This window comes from Sciurus carolinensis, chromosome X (assembly GCF_902686445.1).
Source record: "Sciurus carolinensis chromosome X, mSciCar1.2, whole genome shotgun sequence".
In the NCBI taxonomy this organism is placed as follows: Eukaryota; Metazoa; Chordata; class Mammalia; order Rodentia; family Sciuridae; genus Sciurus; species Sciurus carolinensis.
This window is the reverse complement of record NC_062232.1, coordinates 87316059-87331932: the sequence shown is the minus strand read 5'-3', so window position 1 is coordinate 87331932 and position 15874 is coordinate 87316059. Positions and strand designations below refer to the sequence as shown.

At 34.7% G+C, this 15874-nt stretch overlaps 1 protein-coding gene across 1 annotated transcript in view; it reads right to left on the bottom strand.

The window, feature by feature from the left end:
* Window positions 1–15874, bottom strand: part of Il1rapl2 (interleukin 1 receptor accessory protein like 2) — a 551208-nt gene that overhangs the window by 46243 nt on the left and 489091 nt on the right. The gene's annotated exons all lie outside the window — the stretch shown is intronic.

The window sequence follows — 15874 nt, the reverse complement described above, 5'->3', positions numbered from 1 at the left end:
TATAAATAAAAATAATGTTACTCAGGATTTTAACTTTATTTTTATGATCTCCTTCTGAATAACTAACATGAAAGAATCAAATGGAAATAATCCCTTATTAATTTTGTTTTTTGAGAGAATTAAGTACTGCTAGTTGGACTTGCCTTTGAAGCTAAAATTAATCAGAAGTATGAGCTAATACTTGACTGGTTAATAAGGCATATCACAAATGATTATCCCCACTATTATTAAGATTGCACTGGGAAAATATGTTTACTCTGAATATTATCTTTTTTAAAGAAAAACTGAATAATATAAACAATGACGGTTAAGTTTCAATATCAACTTGAATGGATTAAGGGATACATAGATTGCTGGTAAAACATTATTTCTGGATATGTCTGTGATGATGTTTCTAAAACAGATTGGCATTTGAGCTGGTAGACTGAGTGGGCACTATCCTATCTGTTGGGGTGCTGGGTAGAATTAAAAGGCAGAGGAAAGGAATATTGACTCTCTCTATTGGAATTGGGGCACTTATCTTCTCCTGACTTTCAGCATCAGGAGTCCAAGTTGGCCTTTGGACTTGGGTACTAACACCAGCAGCTTTCTATAGTTCCTGCGGCTTCAGTTTTGGAAACTGAAGCTACACCCTCAGCTCCCCTCATTCTGGGGCTGAGGCATGGTACTTCCTGGCTCTCCAGCTTGCAATAGCCTATTGTGGGACTTCTTAGCTTCCATAGGCACATGATCTAATTTATCTAATAAATCCTCTATCTATCTACCTATCATCTATCACATGATCTTATCATCTCTACATCTCTGGAGAACCCTTAGTTTTACACAAACCAAAGGAAATTTGGGGAATTAAATATATATTTATAAAGGTACATAGAAGAAAAAAATTTTTATCATATATATTCTTTGCATCACTCACTTTGTTTAAATGATTCTAGGCAGTATTTCAGTACTTTTATTATGAATCATGATTATATGAAATGCCTTAAGTTCTCATCAAATAAGCAATTGTATTACAATTATAGAACAGTATGGAAAGAGTGGTATAGAGAGCACAATCCTGATAGTTTTGACATAGGAATTCCCAAATTCATAAATCATTTTAGGGTGTATCACTTGCTCCATAAAATGCACTTTTTCCTTGGTTAAAGTACTAGATGAAGCAATGTAAAAATATTTTTTCCCTGTGGAGTTCATGGTAATTTGCTAGCATCATTATTTTAAACTATGAACAAATACTCCATTGTACATTTCAATTAATTACAAACTTCCATGTTCTAAAAGTGATTTCTTTCTGAAACCAAATATCTTTAATGATCAAAACTAGCAGGCCCATTTGCTCAAGGAAACGATTTAATTCGAGTTAGGGTCTACATTATGATAAAGTGAAAATTAAGAAAACTATAGCTACCTGGTTATTGGGTGGTAGACTGACCTTACTCATAATAAGTGATTTGTTGCTAAATAATAGTTTTATTACATTGAAAATTTATCCATCAGCAAAATAACATGTCCTGGAAATTTTGATCATATGAGAGTTGTCAAATCCTTCCTTGTCAAGAGACTGTCCCATATGTTTGACACAAATTTAAAATAAGATTATGTGAAATGTACCTTCACATAAGGTTGTGTGAAAACCAGATGGTCTTGTATAGTGGAAAATGCACTGGACTAAGTGTCAGGAAACTTAAATCTTAGCTTTGGATCTAATATGGACAAACAAACTGGCCCTAGGCAGATTACCTAACTTTAAGTAAACTGATTTCTCATATATGTAATGGGGATGGTAATAAAACTTAGAGGTTCAGACAGGACAATATATGCAAAAGTGCTTGCTGAACTGCTGAACTCAAAAGCCTCACTGAAACGTTGCATTGGGTTGTTTTCCTTCTGAGGCTTGGTCATTTGAGAAGTCAAATATAAGCATAATCCAATGTGGATACTGAGATAAATACACATTCATTTTTACCCTGTCAATCTCATGTGCTTTTTTCATGAGTGCCTATGGGGCAATATCCTTCTCAAAACAACAATCTGTAAAGTTTTCTTGGATTCTAGAGTATGCATGATTCACCCTATCAGTCCCTTAGTTCTCTAAATCTGAAGAAAGGATTTTTTTCCAATGCTTTACTGCCCTTTATTCTCTTGAAATTAAATGCATTAAGAAATATCAAACCAGATGGTAGACAATCCAGAGATTTTTTTTTTTTTGATACTGAGGATGGAACTCAGGGGCGCTTAACACCTGAGCCACATCCCCAGTCCTTTTTAATTTTTTTTATTTTGAGAGAGTGTGTTGTTAAGTTGCTGAGGGCCTTGGTAAGTAACTGAGGCTGGCTTTGAACTGGTGATCCTCCTGCCTCATCCTCCCGAGTTGCTAGGATTACAGGCATGCACCACCATATCCAGCTCAATCTAGAAATTTTGATAAACATTATTATAAGGGATCCCAGTGGCTGAAACTACCCATATACATAGATATGCATATATTTTTTTGTTGTCATTCCTTTGAACTACGTTGAAAGTACATATAAATAAAATCTTTTAGTGATTCCTAACATGTCAGTGATTGGGACTGGTTTGATTTGAACCGAGAAAGACAATTATAAGGCAATGTGCAAAAAGGGTTGTTCTTGAGGTGGTCCATCAAAACTGAAAATGTCTACCCTTTCCTTGGCACTACACATAAGATACTGACTATTGCAGCAATTTCTATTGAATGTTTGTACTCTCCCATCAGATGGGTTCTTCTTAAATAAACACAATAGACAGATATTTCAGCAGTCCAGTTTCTACAAACGCTGAATAAATATCCTGAAGCCTTTTATCAATGGCCAAAACCAGGAAAACCATCAAACCATCATATGCAACACTCTGAGAAGAATACCAAACTAATAAGCTCTTGTGTCAGGTAGTGATATTCAATGTTTGCCAAGGGGTGGGCATCTCCTCTTCCAAAAGACATGAGAAGGATCTCTGTATTGATTGAGTAAATAACCTGAAATGGAATTTCTCCAAGCATTTCTAAAATCTAGTCTTTGTGCCAACTCCTATCTACCATTGTCATTTCTTAGCTACTGTATTGTTTTGCCTGAAGAAAATTTTCAAATTCATTCTGTTATGCCCTAGTAGTATAGAAGGTCAATTTACTTTTGCAGGTTGAAGACTACCATGGTAAAAAGAATTTTGTGAGTTGTTACATCAGTAATGAGGAAAGTTAGGTGTGATGTCAAGTGACGTACATGGAGTAGATTGACTCTTCACTGCCTCAACATTTCCCTAATTTCCTTCCTCAGAGAGCGATCTGAGTATCTACATTGTGAGAAGTGTGCCTATAATATCTAAAATCTCAACAGGTTTAAGTTTTAGCAACCATGACTTTGCTACTCATTTGTCTTATAAATAGATAAACACTACTATTGATGTGTTCAAGAGGAATACATTCTGGGGAGAGACTTTAAGCACTTAAGCCTTACCGAATTTTCTTTGGTGTTATTAGCCTAGACTTTTACAAACAAGATCATGAGGTGAGAAAGTAGTATTATGAATGTTCTGATAGTGGTGGTAGTAGTAGAGTTTGTTGCCTCTCTGAGTGAATATAAGTATGAATGTAGGTGGGGTTAAAAAGGGAGTAGGAGTTGGAGAGAAATAAGATGCACATCATGTAATTTCTACCATTTCTAGATTATATATATGTACAAATATATATATATATACATACATACATAAGGTATAGAACTTATGCATATAACATCCCTGAGTTAATTACAAATTTTATTGAGATAAAGGATATATATAATGCAGTTTATAAATAATAATACAACTATAATGTTTTTCTTGTAAGTATACTGTAGTAAATTGATTTTCACAGAATGCTTTCATTTATTTTTGTGGAAACTCTGTTTGCAGATGAAAAAGCAGTGTAGTTCCAATATGTATATTTGTCAATATTAACATTGAGATTAACAAGAAAGGTCAAAGTACAATAGATGCATTTCACTACTTTGCTCATTCTTCTGTTATATGAATGATTTACTTTGATGGATAACAATTTATTTTGCATTTCAAATCCGTAGAATGCTCTTAAGATAATTTTTAAAAAGTTGAGAGTGAATTATCTGATAGAGAGAATTGCAGGTAAGTGTGAAAAGATAAAATCTATTTTATTTTGAACACATCTTAATTTTTTCCTCTACTAGGACTTCCTAAAAATTTCTGAAGGGCAACAATTTTGTTTTCAATCTAGCTCTGCCACTCATGGGCTATGAATTTTGTAAAGGCCACAGATAACCATCAATATCCTTTTCTTGCAACACAGCTTTTCTCCCTTTGTTTTTCTCTTAAACAATTTTCCATCTCTTTAAAATTATCCTATTATCTCTACTTCTCAGGATGCAATTTTCTTCCATTGTGCCAGGCAAAGCACTACCATGATGGAGAACTTTTTTGTGAGGTTTATAATTTCATTATTTCATTACTGTTTTTTCACATATAGCTGGGATTGTTTTCTGTTGGAGTTCTGAGTGCTGTGGAGAGTAAAAGAATTCCCTCAGGGTAGTTCCAAGTTTGCCTCTTCCAAGGCCCTACAAGTTACACTGCTTTGCAACAAGTTTTTCTGTTAATTTCTCAGTTTAGGGTTTGTGCTGCCTGTGGAATGTGTGGATTTAAGCTCACACCCATGGTTGGTACTAGTTTAGAGTTCAATTTGTCTTAAATGTCTCTTTGCATTCATGGCAATGACTGAACTGAATGTGAATGTCCTGGTTGCTTTCCTGGACAAATGAACACTGTTCCTTGGTAGTTCTTCAGGTTTTAGGTAGTATAGACCATTCCGGTTTCTAGATTTTTGCTGGGTTCTTAGTTCTAACTCCATACTTTACATATATCTTGAGTTCAAACTCTGAGACCCCTAAAGTCCATATCTGGTTCTCATATTCTCAGGAGCTATTCAGCTTCATTTTACACCACTTTCTCTGGTCTTGAGTTCTTTTTTTCATTCCAAAACCTGAAAATTTTGCTAACTTGATTTCAATTAAGTCTAACCTTGTAAACTTTTTGTTTTGTTTTGACCAACAGTTCTCTGTGGTTATAACAAGTGATGAGCATTTACCACATCAATTTGTTATTCCACATACGCTAGGTGTCTGAAGTCCCACTACAAAAATCTATAAATTGTGTATCTTCAGTCCATAAAATAAGGTCATTTTATTTCTCCATCTCACCAAGGAATTAAACTTAGTTTCTGTTCCTGATAAAGCTAACATAAACAAGAGATTCTATTTTCTTCCCTGGGCTCAAACTCAGATTTGGCCTTTACAAGATGAAATGAAATGAAATGTATATAGTTCCAATGCCAATGTGAAAGCTACTTGCCTACCTGCTGTGCATTAGGTACTTAAGTCTGTAGCTTCACCTTTCAAGAGGTTTATTTCCTTCTTAAGAAAAGACTCCTCAATTAGGTAAAACATCTTTTATTTGTGCTTGTAAAAGTGCCCTGAGTTACATGCTCCAGTTTAGTAGGTCAGTGTCAGGACACATAGAACAAAGGAGCATGTGACTTTCAGTTGTGAGACATATTTAAAGAAGTTTGTTGCTAAGAACTCATTGAAGTTCATAAATTAGTTCCTCAAATATTTACAGAAGAGGTGAGGTCATTATTATATTAATGTCATTTTTAAACATATGCAATCTAGTATGCTTTTCTGAGTGGGAGACAAAGGATAATTTGAGTATGGGAGTGGGTGGGGGGAAGAGCTGGAGACTGGATTAGAGCAAATTATAGTCCATGTTTTTGTGATTATGTAAAAATGTATCCTAATGTTATATATAACTAAAAAGAATCAATAAAAAACAAATTCATTGCAATTTGAAAAAGAGTATATCTTAGAATTTATGTCATCTGTCCAGTAGGTTAATAGGGAAAAGCTGACTAGGGATGCAGCCTTGTGTTTGAGGTCCTTTCTAGTATGCATAAAGTGCTGGGTTTGATTCCCAGCACAAAAAAAGGAAAGAAAGCTGAGAACTAAGGATACATGGATAGTTATTCCTCAAGATGGAGAGAAATATAAATTCTCTCATTCTGAAATTTATACATAGTATACACATATACATAATATATATACAAATATATATATAATATATATACACAGATTTTATATATATAAACACATATACTTACACAAATATCTCTCTTCACACTGGTGTCTTATTCCTGTCATTCACAATGGTTCTTCATTCCTCGCACTAAAATTTCCTATCAATCCTCCAATATGTAAAGGATCTACTTGCAACCAAAACTACACTGGTAAGAACACCAGGGTGCTTGCTTTCCCTGAGAATGAGACTCAAATCAAGTGAATGGATTATTGAGGTTTAGAAACAGGCTTAAAAAGAAATTAATTTACTTTACAGAGGTCAAATTTTGAGCCAGCTTCAATGCTGAAAAAGAATTCATATCTTCCAATATATAGTGCAGTGTTCAATCAACTAGTCACATTGCATTCCTATCTGTATGCACCCAGAAAACAAAGCAGCTTCCACTTTCCAGAGTGATTTCGTGCAGTCTTTTCACCCTTTCTTTAAAAGAAGAGCCCTCTTCTCATGACTTTCTAAATTAAATGATAGAGACACCGAGGTAAATTCTAAATTATAGTTGAGAGCAAGCCATTATAAAACTAAAGGCAGGAAGAAAGACTGTATATTTTCCAGTAAGATTGAAAGGAAGATGAAAATTTGTTGAAGCAAAGAGACATGAGTTAGTTGTTCCAGATAATAGAAAGTGCAGATAAGTAGTGATTTTTACCCAGAAAACGGTAAGACTTTGAGAGAGAGAGAAGAAAGCAGTAGCAAAGTTACTCAATCTTCGATTTGGAAAGGAAAAAGCCTGGGAGAAATATTTTAGTACTCTTGGACTAAATTACTATTTTGGGAAGAGAAGGAGAGGTGAAAGGGAAGAAGAGGTGAGAGGTGAGAGAAGGGGGGGAAAGGTGAGAGGAGGGAGGAAGGGGGGAGGGGGGAGAGAGAGAGAGAGAGGGATATGGATTAAGGGTGCATGAATGCCTTAAATTTTTTCTCATTTCTTGTTTCACATTTTGTGTGAAGCCAGGGCATCTTTTTAAAAGTTATCTTTAAATTTTGTTGGTGCATATTAATTATGCGGAATGGTGAATTGCATTGTTCTATACTGGTAAGTAAATATAACATAATTTGATGAATTTCAGTCCCTAATATTTCCTCTTACCCTCTCCTTCCCCATCCTCTGGTCACCTTCTTCTATCCTATTGTTCTAGTTTCTATTTTAGTTGTGTCCTTTTCTTGTGACCCTTCTTTACCCACTAGCTTTCACACATGAGACAAAACATACAGTAATTTTCTTCCTTTGTCTGGCTTATTTCACTTAACTTGATGCCCTCCATTTCCATTTATTTTCCTACAAATGACATAATTTGTTCTTTGTTGCTAAATAAAACTTCATTGTATATATATGCCATTCATTCTTCATCCATTCATCTGTTGACAGATATAAAGGCTGATTCTGTAACTTGGCCGTTGCAAATTATTGTGGGATAAACATGGATATGCAAGTATCTCTAAAGTTTGTCAACTTTAGTTCTTCGGTGTAGTGCTGCATTATATGATAATTCTATTTTTATCTTGTTGAGGAACCTCCATACCAAATTCTATACTAATCCCTGTACTAGTTTACATTCCCACCACCAATGTATAAGATTTCCTTTTTCTCCAAGTCCTTGCCAGCATGTATTGTTACTTGTATTTTTGATTATTGCCATTCTGATTCGAGTGAGATTAATTCTCAGTGTGAATTTGATTCACATTTCCCTGATGATGAAAGATGTTGAATATTTTTTTCATATTTGTTGGCTATTTGACTTCTTTTGAGAAGTGTCAAGTTCTTTTCACCATTTATTTATTGAATGGGGTTACTTGTTCTTCTGGTATTGATTTTTTTGTGTCCTTTAAACACTTTAGACATAAATCCTGTGTTAGAAGGGTATCTGTCAAAGATTTTTCTCCTATTCTGGAACATGTCTCTTAATGCCATTGTTTTCTCTTCTGTGCAAAAGCTTTTTAATTTGATGTTATCCCATTTATTGTTTCTTGTTCTTATTTCCTGAGCTATATGTGCCCTGTGAAGGAAGTTGTTCCAAGTACCTACATATTTAAGTGTTCCCTGGTATTTTCTTCTAACATTTGCAAACTTTCTGATTTCACATGTAGATCCATTATCCATTTTGGGTTGAATTTTTTATAGGTTGAGAGATAGGGCTCTAGTTTCTTTTTTCTACATATGAATATCCAGTTATCCCAGCACCATTTGTTAAAGAGGTTGTCCTTTCTCTATGTATATTTCTGACATTTTTGTAAAAAAGTTATAGCTATGAAGATTTGTCTCTGTGTCTTCTATTCAGTAGCTTTGGTCTATGTACCTATTTTTATGCCAGTGTCATGCCATTTTTTTCTGTGGCTCTGCAGTAAATTTGAAATAAGGTATTACAATGCCTCTGGCTTTGCTCTTTGCTTAGAATTGTTTTGGCTATTCTGGTCTTCTGTTTTTCCATATGAATTTTAGGATTGCTTATTCTAGTTCTGTCAGGGATATCACTGGCATTTTGATGGGGATTACATGGAATCTGTAGATTGCTTTTGGTAATAAGTCCATTTTAACAGTAGTAATTCTGCCTATCCAAGAGCATGGGCAGTCTTTCCATCTTCTAGTGTCTTTTTCAACTTATTTTTTCTGCATTCTGTAATTTGCATTATTCAAATCTTTCACCTGTTTGGTTGAATTTATTCCTAGTTATTGTATTTTTAAGCTATTATGAATGGAACTGTCTTTCTGAATTCTTTATCAGTGGATTCATTATTGGCATATAAAAAAGCTACTGATTTTTTGTTTGTTTGATTTTTTGTTTTTGGTACCAGAGATTGAACTCAGGGGCTCTTAACCATTGAGCCATATCCCCAGTCCTTTTAAATTTTTGTTTAGAGACAGTGTCTCATTGAGTTTCTTAGGGCCTCACTAAATTGCTAAGGCTGGCTTTCAATTCAAGATCCTCCTGCCTCAGCATCTGGAGCACCACATCCAGCAAAACTATTGATTTTTGTATATTGATTTTGTATCCTGCTACTTTGCTGAATTTCTTTATCATCTCTACAAGTCTTCTGTTAGAACCTTTAGGTTCTTCTAAGAATGGGATCATAACTGTCTTAAAATAGGGATAATTTGACTTCATTCTTTCATATTTTTAACTCTTTTATTTTCTACCCTCCTGTAATTTCTCTGGTTAAACTTTCAAGTATTTTACTGAATAGGAGTGGTAAGAGTGGGCATCTTTGACTTGGTCCTCAGTTTCAATTTTTCCCTATTCAGTATGATTTTGGCTTTGTGTTTGTCATATACAGCCTTTATGATGTTGAGGTAAGTTTCTTCTATCTCTAGTTCCTTCAGGGTGTTTATCATGAAGGTATGTTGAATTTCATTAAAGACCTATTCCACATCTATTTAGATGATCATGTGATTTTTTTTTGTCCTGGGTTCTAATTATGTGGTTCATTTGTCTCTTGATTTGCTTGTATTGTACCATACATGAATCCCTGGAATGGAGCCAAATTGACCATAGTGTAGGGTATTTTAAATATGTTGTCAAAAATAGATCATTTTGATTTTTTTTTATATTTTCTAAGACTTGCTTTATGACCTAATATATGAACAGTTTTGGAAAAAGTTCCATGAATAGCCAAGAAAAAATATGTTTAGCTCTTGTTGGATAAAATAATCTGTAGATGTATGTTATGTCCATTTCATCTATAAGTATAGATTATATATGATATATCTTTGCTTACTTTCTGTCTGCATGATTTGTCTTTTAGTGGGAGTGATGTATTGAAGTTCCCCATTATTATAAGTTCCTTTATATAAAGTAAACTTCATTTATGAAATTTGCAATGACATTCAGGGCATAAATACTTATAATCATTACATCTTCTTATTGGATCAATCCCTTTCCAAGATGTAAAGGCCTTCTTTGTGTCTTCTAATTTTGGCTTGAATTCTACTTTGTCTAATATGAGAGTAGTTACTCCTGCTTGGTTTTGGATTCCATTTGCATGGAATATCATTTTCTTTTTTTTTCTCAGTTTATGAATGTCTTCACCTGTGAGGTGTTTGTTGGAGACAACATTCAGATGGATCTTGTTTTTTAATTCCAATCTTCCAGTCTATGTTTCTTAATTAGAGAATTAACATCATTTATATTCAGTGCTATTATAGAGAGGGATAGTTATTTCCTGTCATTTTGTTATATTTCTAACATTTGAATTATACTTAATTCTCATTTCCTTATGTATTCTCTGAATGATATTTTTCTTTCCCATGCTCTCTTGGTTATTTTTAATTTTTATCTTCTGTGTGCAATATTCCATTAAGTATCTTCTTCAATGCTGGCTTAGTGGTCATGGATTACTTTACTTTATGCTTATCTTGGGAGGATTTATTGCTTCTTCAGTTCTGAAGACCAGCTTTGCTGGATATAGTAATCTATGTTGGCAGTTATTTTCTTTTGGGACTTGAAAAACATCATTCCATCTACTCTTGGCCTTTAGAAATTCTGGTGCGAAATTTGCTTTTATACTGGTGGTTTTGCCTGTATAAATGTCTTGGTGCCACTTTCTTGGAGCTTTTAAAATTCTTTCTTTATTCAGAATTTTTGGCATTTTAACTGTAACATATCCTGGATAAGTTTTTTCTGGTATTGTGTATTTGAAGTTCTAAATGCCCCTAGTATCTGCATATTCATTTAATTCTCACAATTAGGGAAAATTCTACTGTTATTTAATTAAGCTTTCTATGCAACTAGCTGTATCTTCTCTCTTTTTTCAAGATCTATGAGCCTTAAGTTTGACCTTAAAATGTTGTCCTGGAGCTCTTCTATATTCTTTTCATAGTTTAAATGATTTTTCCTCATAATATATGAAAGGTCTAATTTGTCTGCCTTTTCTTTGAACCCTTGAGCCCTGATATTATTTCTTCTGTTTGGTATAGTGTATTGGTAAGATCTTGCACCATTTTTTGATTGAGTTTTTTCTTTTCAAGACTTCTGTCTGGTTCTTTTTCAGAATCCCTATCTATTTAAATGCAATTTCATACTCTGTATTTTTTCTCCTAGCTCATTCTTTAGAATATAATGTAATTCATTGCTCATTTTAATAATTAATGTTTTTAATTCTTTATATTTTTCTCTACCTTACTATCTATGACTTCAGTTATTGGAGGGTAATGTACCTTTGGAGCTTTCTGGTTCTCTCATGTTGCCAGTGTTTCTATGTTGAGATTTCTACAACTGTTGGAATGGATACACTTCCATTTTTTTATGAGAGGGTCTTTATATTGAAATTCTTTCTCTATTATGTGCCCTGGCTCAGTGGTATATCTCAACATCAAAGGACCCACTCATCATGTTTGTAGTATTATGCTCAATCCCTAGTATTGTTCTGAGACAAGATAATAATTACCAATGACTGCACCAACTTCACCCCCAAAAAATACAAATAAACCACAAAACCTTTTGAAAAATGTTCTCTGCAGCTCCTCTAGTTCAAAGTGGAAAGAGAGAGAGTAATACTCTGTATTAGTCTTAAAATTAGATATTAAGCTAAAATTAATATTAAATTATATGTAGCACAAAAAGATAAGGAATTCAAAGCAGCAAAAAAGGAAGAGAATATAGAAGAGACCTAAAAAAAGTAAGAAGAAAAAGATAGAAAATGAGAGGGTATAAAAAGAGGTAAAGGAAAAAAGAGAATAAGTACTATTAACACATTATAACATCAAACAAGAAAAAAAATTGTGAAATTGATGTATGCAATGTTAAAAAATCGAGGGGGATGCAAATGGATCAAATCAACGCTGATGACAATAACAGTGCAATCAAAAGCTAACATGAAAAAGTCTAAAACTACTCCTTGCTGAGTTATTTGAAATGAAGAGATTTCTTATTGGGTCTCCCGGATTTGGATACAAACAACCATGTGTTGGGATAAATGGTAAATGCTCAAGCCTCAGCTGTGGGTCCTCTGAATGTCTCTGGGCATAGAGGTAATGACCCCAGCAGTCATCTTTGTGCTGAGTTGGGGAACAGTGTATTTAGATTTTTCTTTGCCTAGTTCAGGATTCTTCTTCAAAACTGCATGGAACTCAATGTATGCCACCTGTCTATACAAACATTGTTCTGCCCTCCTGTGGCTTCAACTGAGGCAGCGTCATAGGTTCTTTGTTATGTCAGATTACCTAAGAACTCTCTGCAGCAACTGTTGCCCTTATTGTCTGTGGCTCAGCAGTCAGATCTCACCATGGTTCATATAGTAGTTTTGTATACCTGATGGGAAATGCTGATTCAAGGGCTATTGTATACCTTGCCCCACTTTTCTAGTGCAGCCAAGGTGACTCTGAAAGTTCCTGAATGAATTCCAGTCAAATGATATCCCACTACTCAAACAGATTAAACTGTGTTAGGCATTGTAGGTTTTGGTGTGCAGTAAAGACACTGAGTGTGGATTCTCTTTCTTGTGGGAGAGGATCAAGACTTTGGACTAGAAGCAGGCTGCAAACACCAGCTTCTCTGTAGTTTAGTATCAAAACAATGAGAGAACAACTACTTGGCAGGTGGGAGACAGAGGGAATCACTGAGGCACAATATTAGATTGCAGGAAATTTGGTTACTGGAACAGAAAGCAAGAATGAATTCATCAGCCCTGAATCTGCACCTTCAGTATCAGAGCAGTTCTAGGGAGAAGGGTAAAAATCAGAGAAAGAAAGAGAGGCAAACCTGACTCGTCTGCCTCAGAGACAGCAGAAGAGAAATTCAGACCAAATTAAGTTGGGAAAGGAGCTCTAGAAAAGGATGAACTGTTTAGAGTTAATAGAATGGACATAGCTGTGTTGCTTCTATTTAAACTGAAAAGAAGTTTCTGTTATTCAATTTTATTCAGAATGAATGCACACAACTCCCATGGTGACTATGCATTGTCCCTATAAACTTTGCTTACTTTTTCCTTTTTCATCTCTTTAGGCTAAAGATTAGTTGGCTTAGTGTCTAAAGATTCAAGTTTTCTCAGTCTTATCTTCCATTTAAGGGTTCCAGATGTACGTGAGACAGAAGCATGTCATGGAAAGAGTACTGAGGAAAGTACGTAAAATTTACAGCCCCAGTCATCCCACTAAGTTGCTGTAATTTTTTGACAAGTCCACTTCCCTAATGAGCCTGTTTCTTCTTGTAAAAAGTGATAGGGTCAACTGAGAAAAATCTCCAAGCATTCTTCCAGATCCAACATTGTCACATTTTAAGTAGCTGTAGTAGTATGGTGAGTGTTAGGATTTTCCAGGTGGGATGAACTGCTTCACTTTCTTTCCCACCCCTCCAAGTACTGGTCATTGTTTATTTGAGTGAAAGAAAGAGGATGTGAGTTTCTGTGCCTTGTGTAGGTTTTAGCTTTAGCTCCTAAGGCCCCTTAGTCATAGTGTTTGTGTCTGAGTCAGCCTGCCTGCTGTGCCTGGAGTCTTAGTTCCTCCGTATGCTTTAATTTCTGCCTTTTAATTTCAGAGAGGACTTCCTGCCTATGAACCCTACCTTGCCTTGAACCCTAGTTCCTTTCTACCCCACTGGCCCCTGGCTGCTTACGTTGGCTCTTCTGATCTTGGCTTATGGCCCGTGTTTCCTTGACCCAGTGCTCTGCATATCTCAGCTTGACAAAGGGATTTTAAAAAGCTCCCTAGGGGAAAAGACAAAGTCCTTGGATATTAACTCACTGCACTAGCAAGTCCAATTCATACTCAGCAAAATGAAATGTCAGGAGAGTCGAATTAAGAAAATATACTATCTCTATGTGTGTGATCAAATATGTGTATTGTTGCAGAAAAATTCATTTGGATTGAATTAATTCTTCGAAATTAAATGCACATGATTCTCTATGTCATATTAATTGAAGGCAAAACACAGACCACTTCTATAAATGCTTTGAGATGAAATTATTTCATTTTAAAATATTCTCTTATTAATATAGAAATCTAGGTTTGCAGAGTAGCCAACCTGTGTAATCATATCAAGAAAAGATATAAATCCACATTAGATTCATATTTAAATATATTTTATCTGTTTCAAAAGTTGTTTTCATACTATATTGAATTAAGTACTAAGGCTTATACAGTTGTGTCTATTCTAGAAGTCAGAGAAAAAAATATTAAAAAATAAAACATGGCATAACCATTAATTCCTCTAAAAGAGAATCACTTGTCATTTGTAAATACCTGATTGAAAACAAATAATTTTCTCTTTTGCACCTTCTGTATCATCAGAAGTACTAGTGAATCCTTTACTGATAAGATCACAACTTCTGGTACTAGGAATGACTGGCTAGTTAAATCCTGCTGTACACGTTTGGAAGAGAAATGTATCAGTGCAACCATGGCAATTCTTACTGTGTATCTGAAGATCGATTCAGGTATTATATGGTGGCTGAAGAAAATACCAATGTGTTTTCTGAACGTAATAGTGTGATTTAAAATGTGGCTGTGGAAAGCTTTAAAAAATCTCCAAAAAATAAAAACAAAAATAAAATGTGGCTGTGGTTTTAACACAGATGCCATTCAGTTTAATAAGTCTTATTGGCTGTCTGCAGACTGAATAATCCCATAAGGATCCTTTAATCCATCAGAAAATGGAAATATCAAGGTTTAATGCCTAGTTGAGAAAATGAGACCCAAAGCTATCCACAGATTACTGATCAGATTCATGTCACTCTATCGATTTTCTGAAAGAAAATAAGAGTTCTTTTGGACTATTATTTCCTTCACCACAAAAACTTCTGGTGTCCCACTTCATTTTACTATAGTTTGCAGCCTACCTGATTGGCATGCCTTTACTTTTCACCTTTGCCCAAAGTCTCATCCACTAAGATTTAGCTCAAGTGTCACCTATACTGCAAAGTCACCCCTGATTTCTGTAGTACACTCTAACTTTTTTCTTTGTATTCCATTTGCATATATATGGTCATAGGAAGTTAAAAGTTTCATTGAGCTCTGCTTCATATGATTATTACAACAAAAATAAGTGAAGTGCTTAATATGTTCTGTCCAAGTTAATCCTCACAGAAACACAGTGATTAAGGTGTTATTATTCTCAGTTTACAAATGAGCAAACAGAAGCAAAGAGAGATTAAACAATTTGTCCATAGTCACAAATATTGTAAGCGGCAGCGATTTAAAACCAGACAGACTCCAGAGTTAAGATCTTAACCACTCTTTCATATTGCCTTTCACAGATGTTTGCCTCCTCTTCCCAACTAAATGTTATGGACATTAAGAATAAAAACAATAACTTATATTTTATTTTCATTTCCTAGCATGGTGCAAGAGAGATAGCTATGCTCAATAATATTTGCTTGATTATTAAAAGCGTAGCTCAATTTATTTAATTGTTCTTATTTTTAAATTGGTATTCTCTAGCAGCATTATATTTATCTTTGTAAGTCATCACTCAATTTTGTAACAAACCAGGACACAAACAATAAATGAACACCCTGTAGTTCAAGCTTTTCTCTTTGTTAATTTATGATTGTTTTTTTGTTACCAGGGATTGAATCTAGGGGTGCTTTACCCTTGAGCCACATTCTCAGTCACATTTTGGATTTTATTTAGAGACAGGGTCTTTCTGAGTTGCTTAGGGCCTCACTAAATTGCTAAAGCTGGCTTTGAACTAAAATCTTCCTATCTCAGCATCGTGAAGCACTGGGATTACAGATGTGTGCCACCACACCAGCTCACTTACCCTTTAAAGAAGGAGGAGAGAGGAAAGGAAAGAGG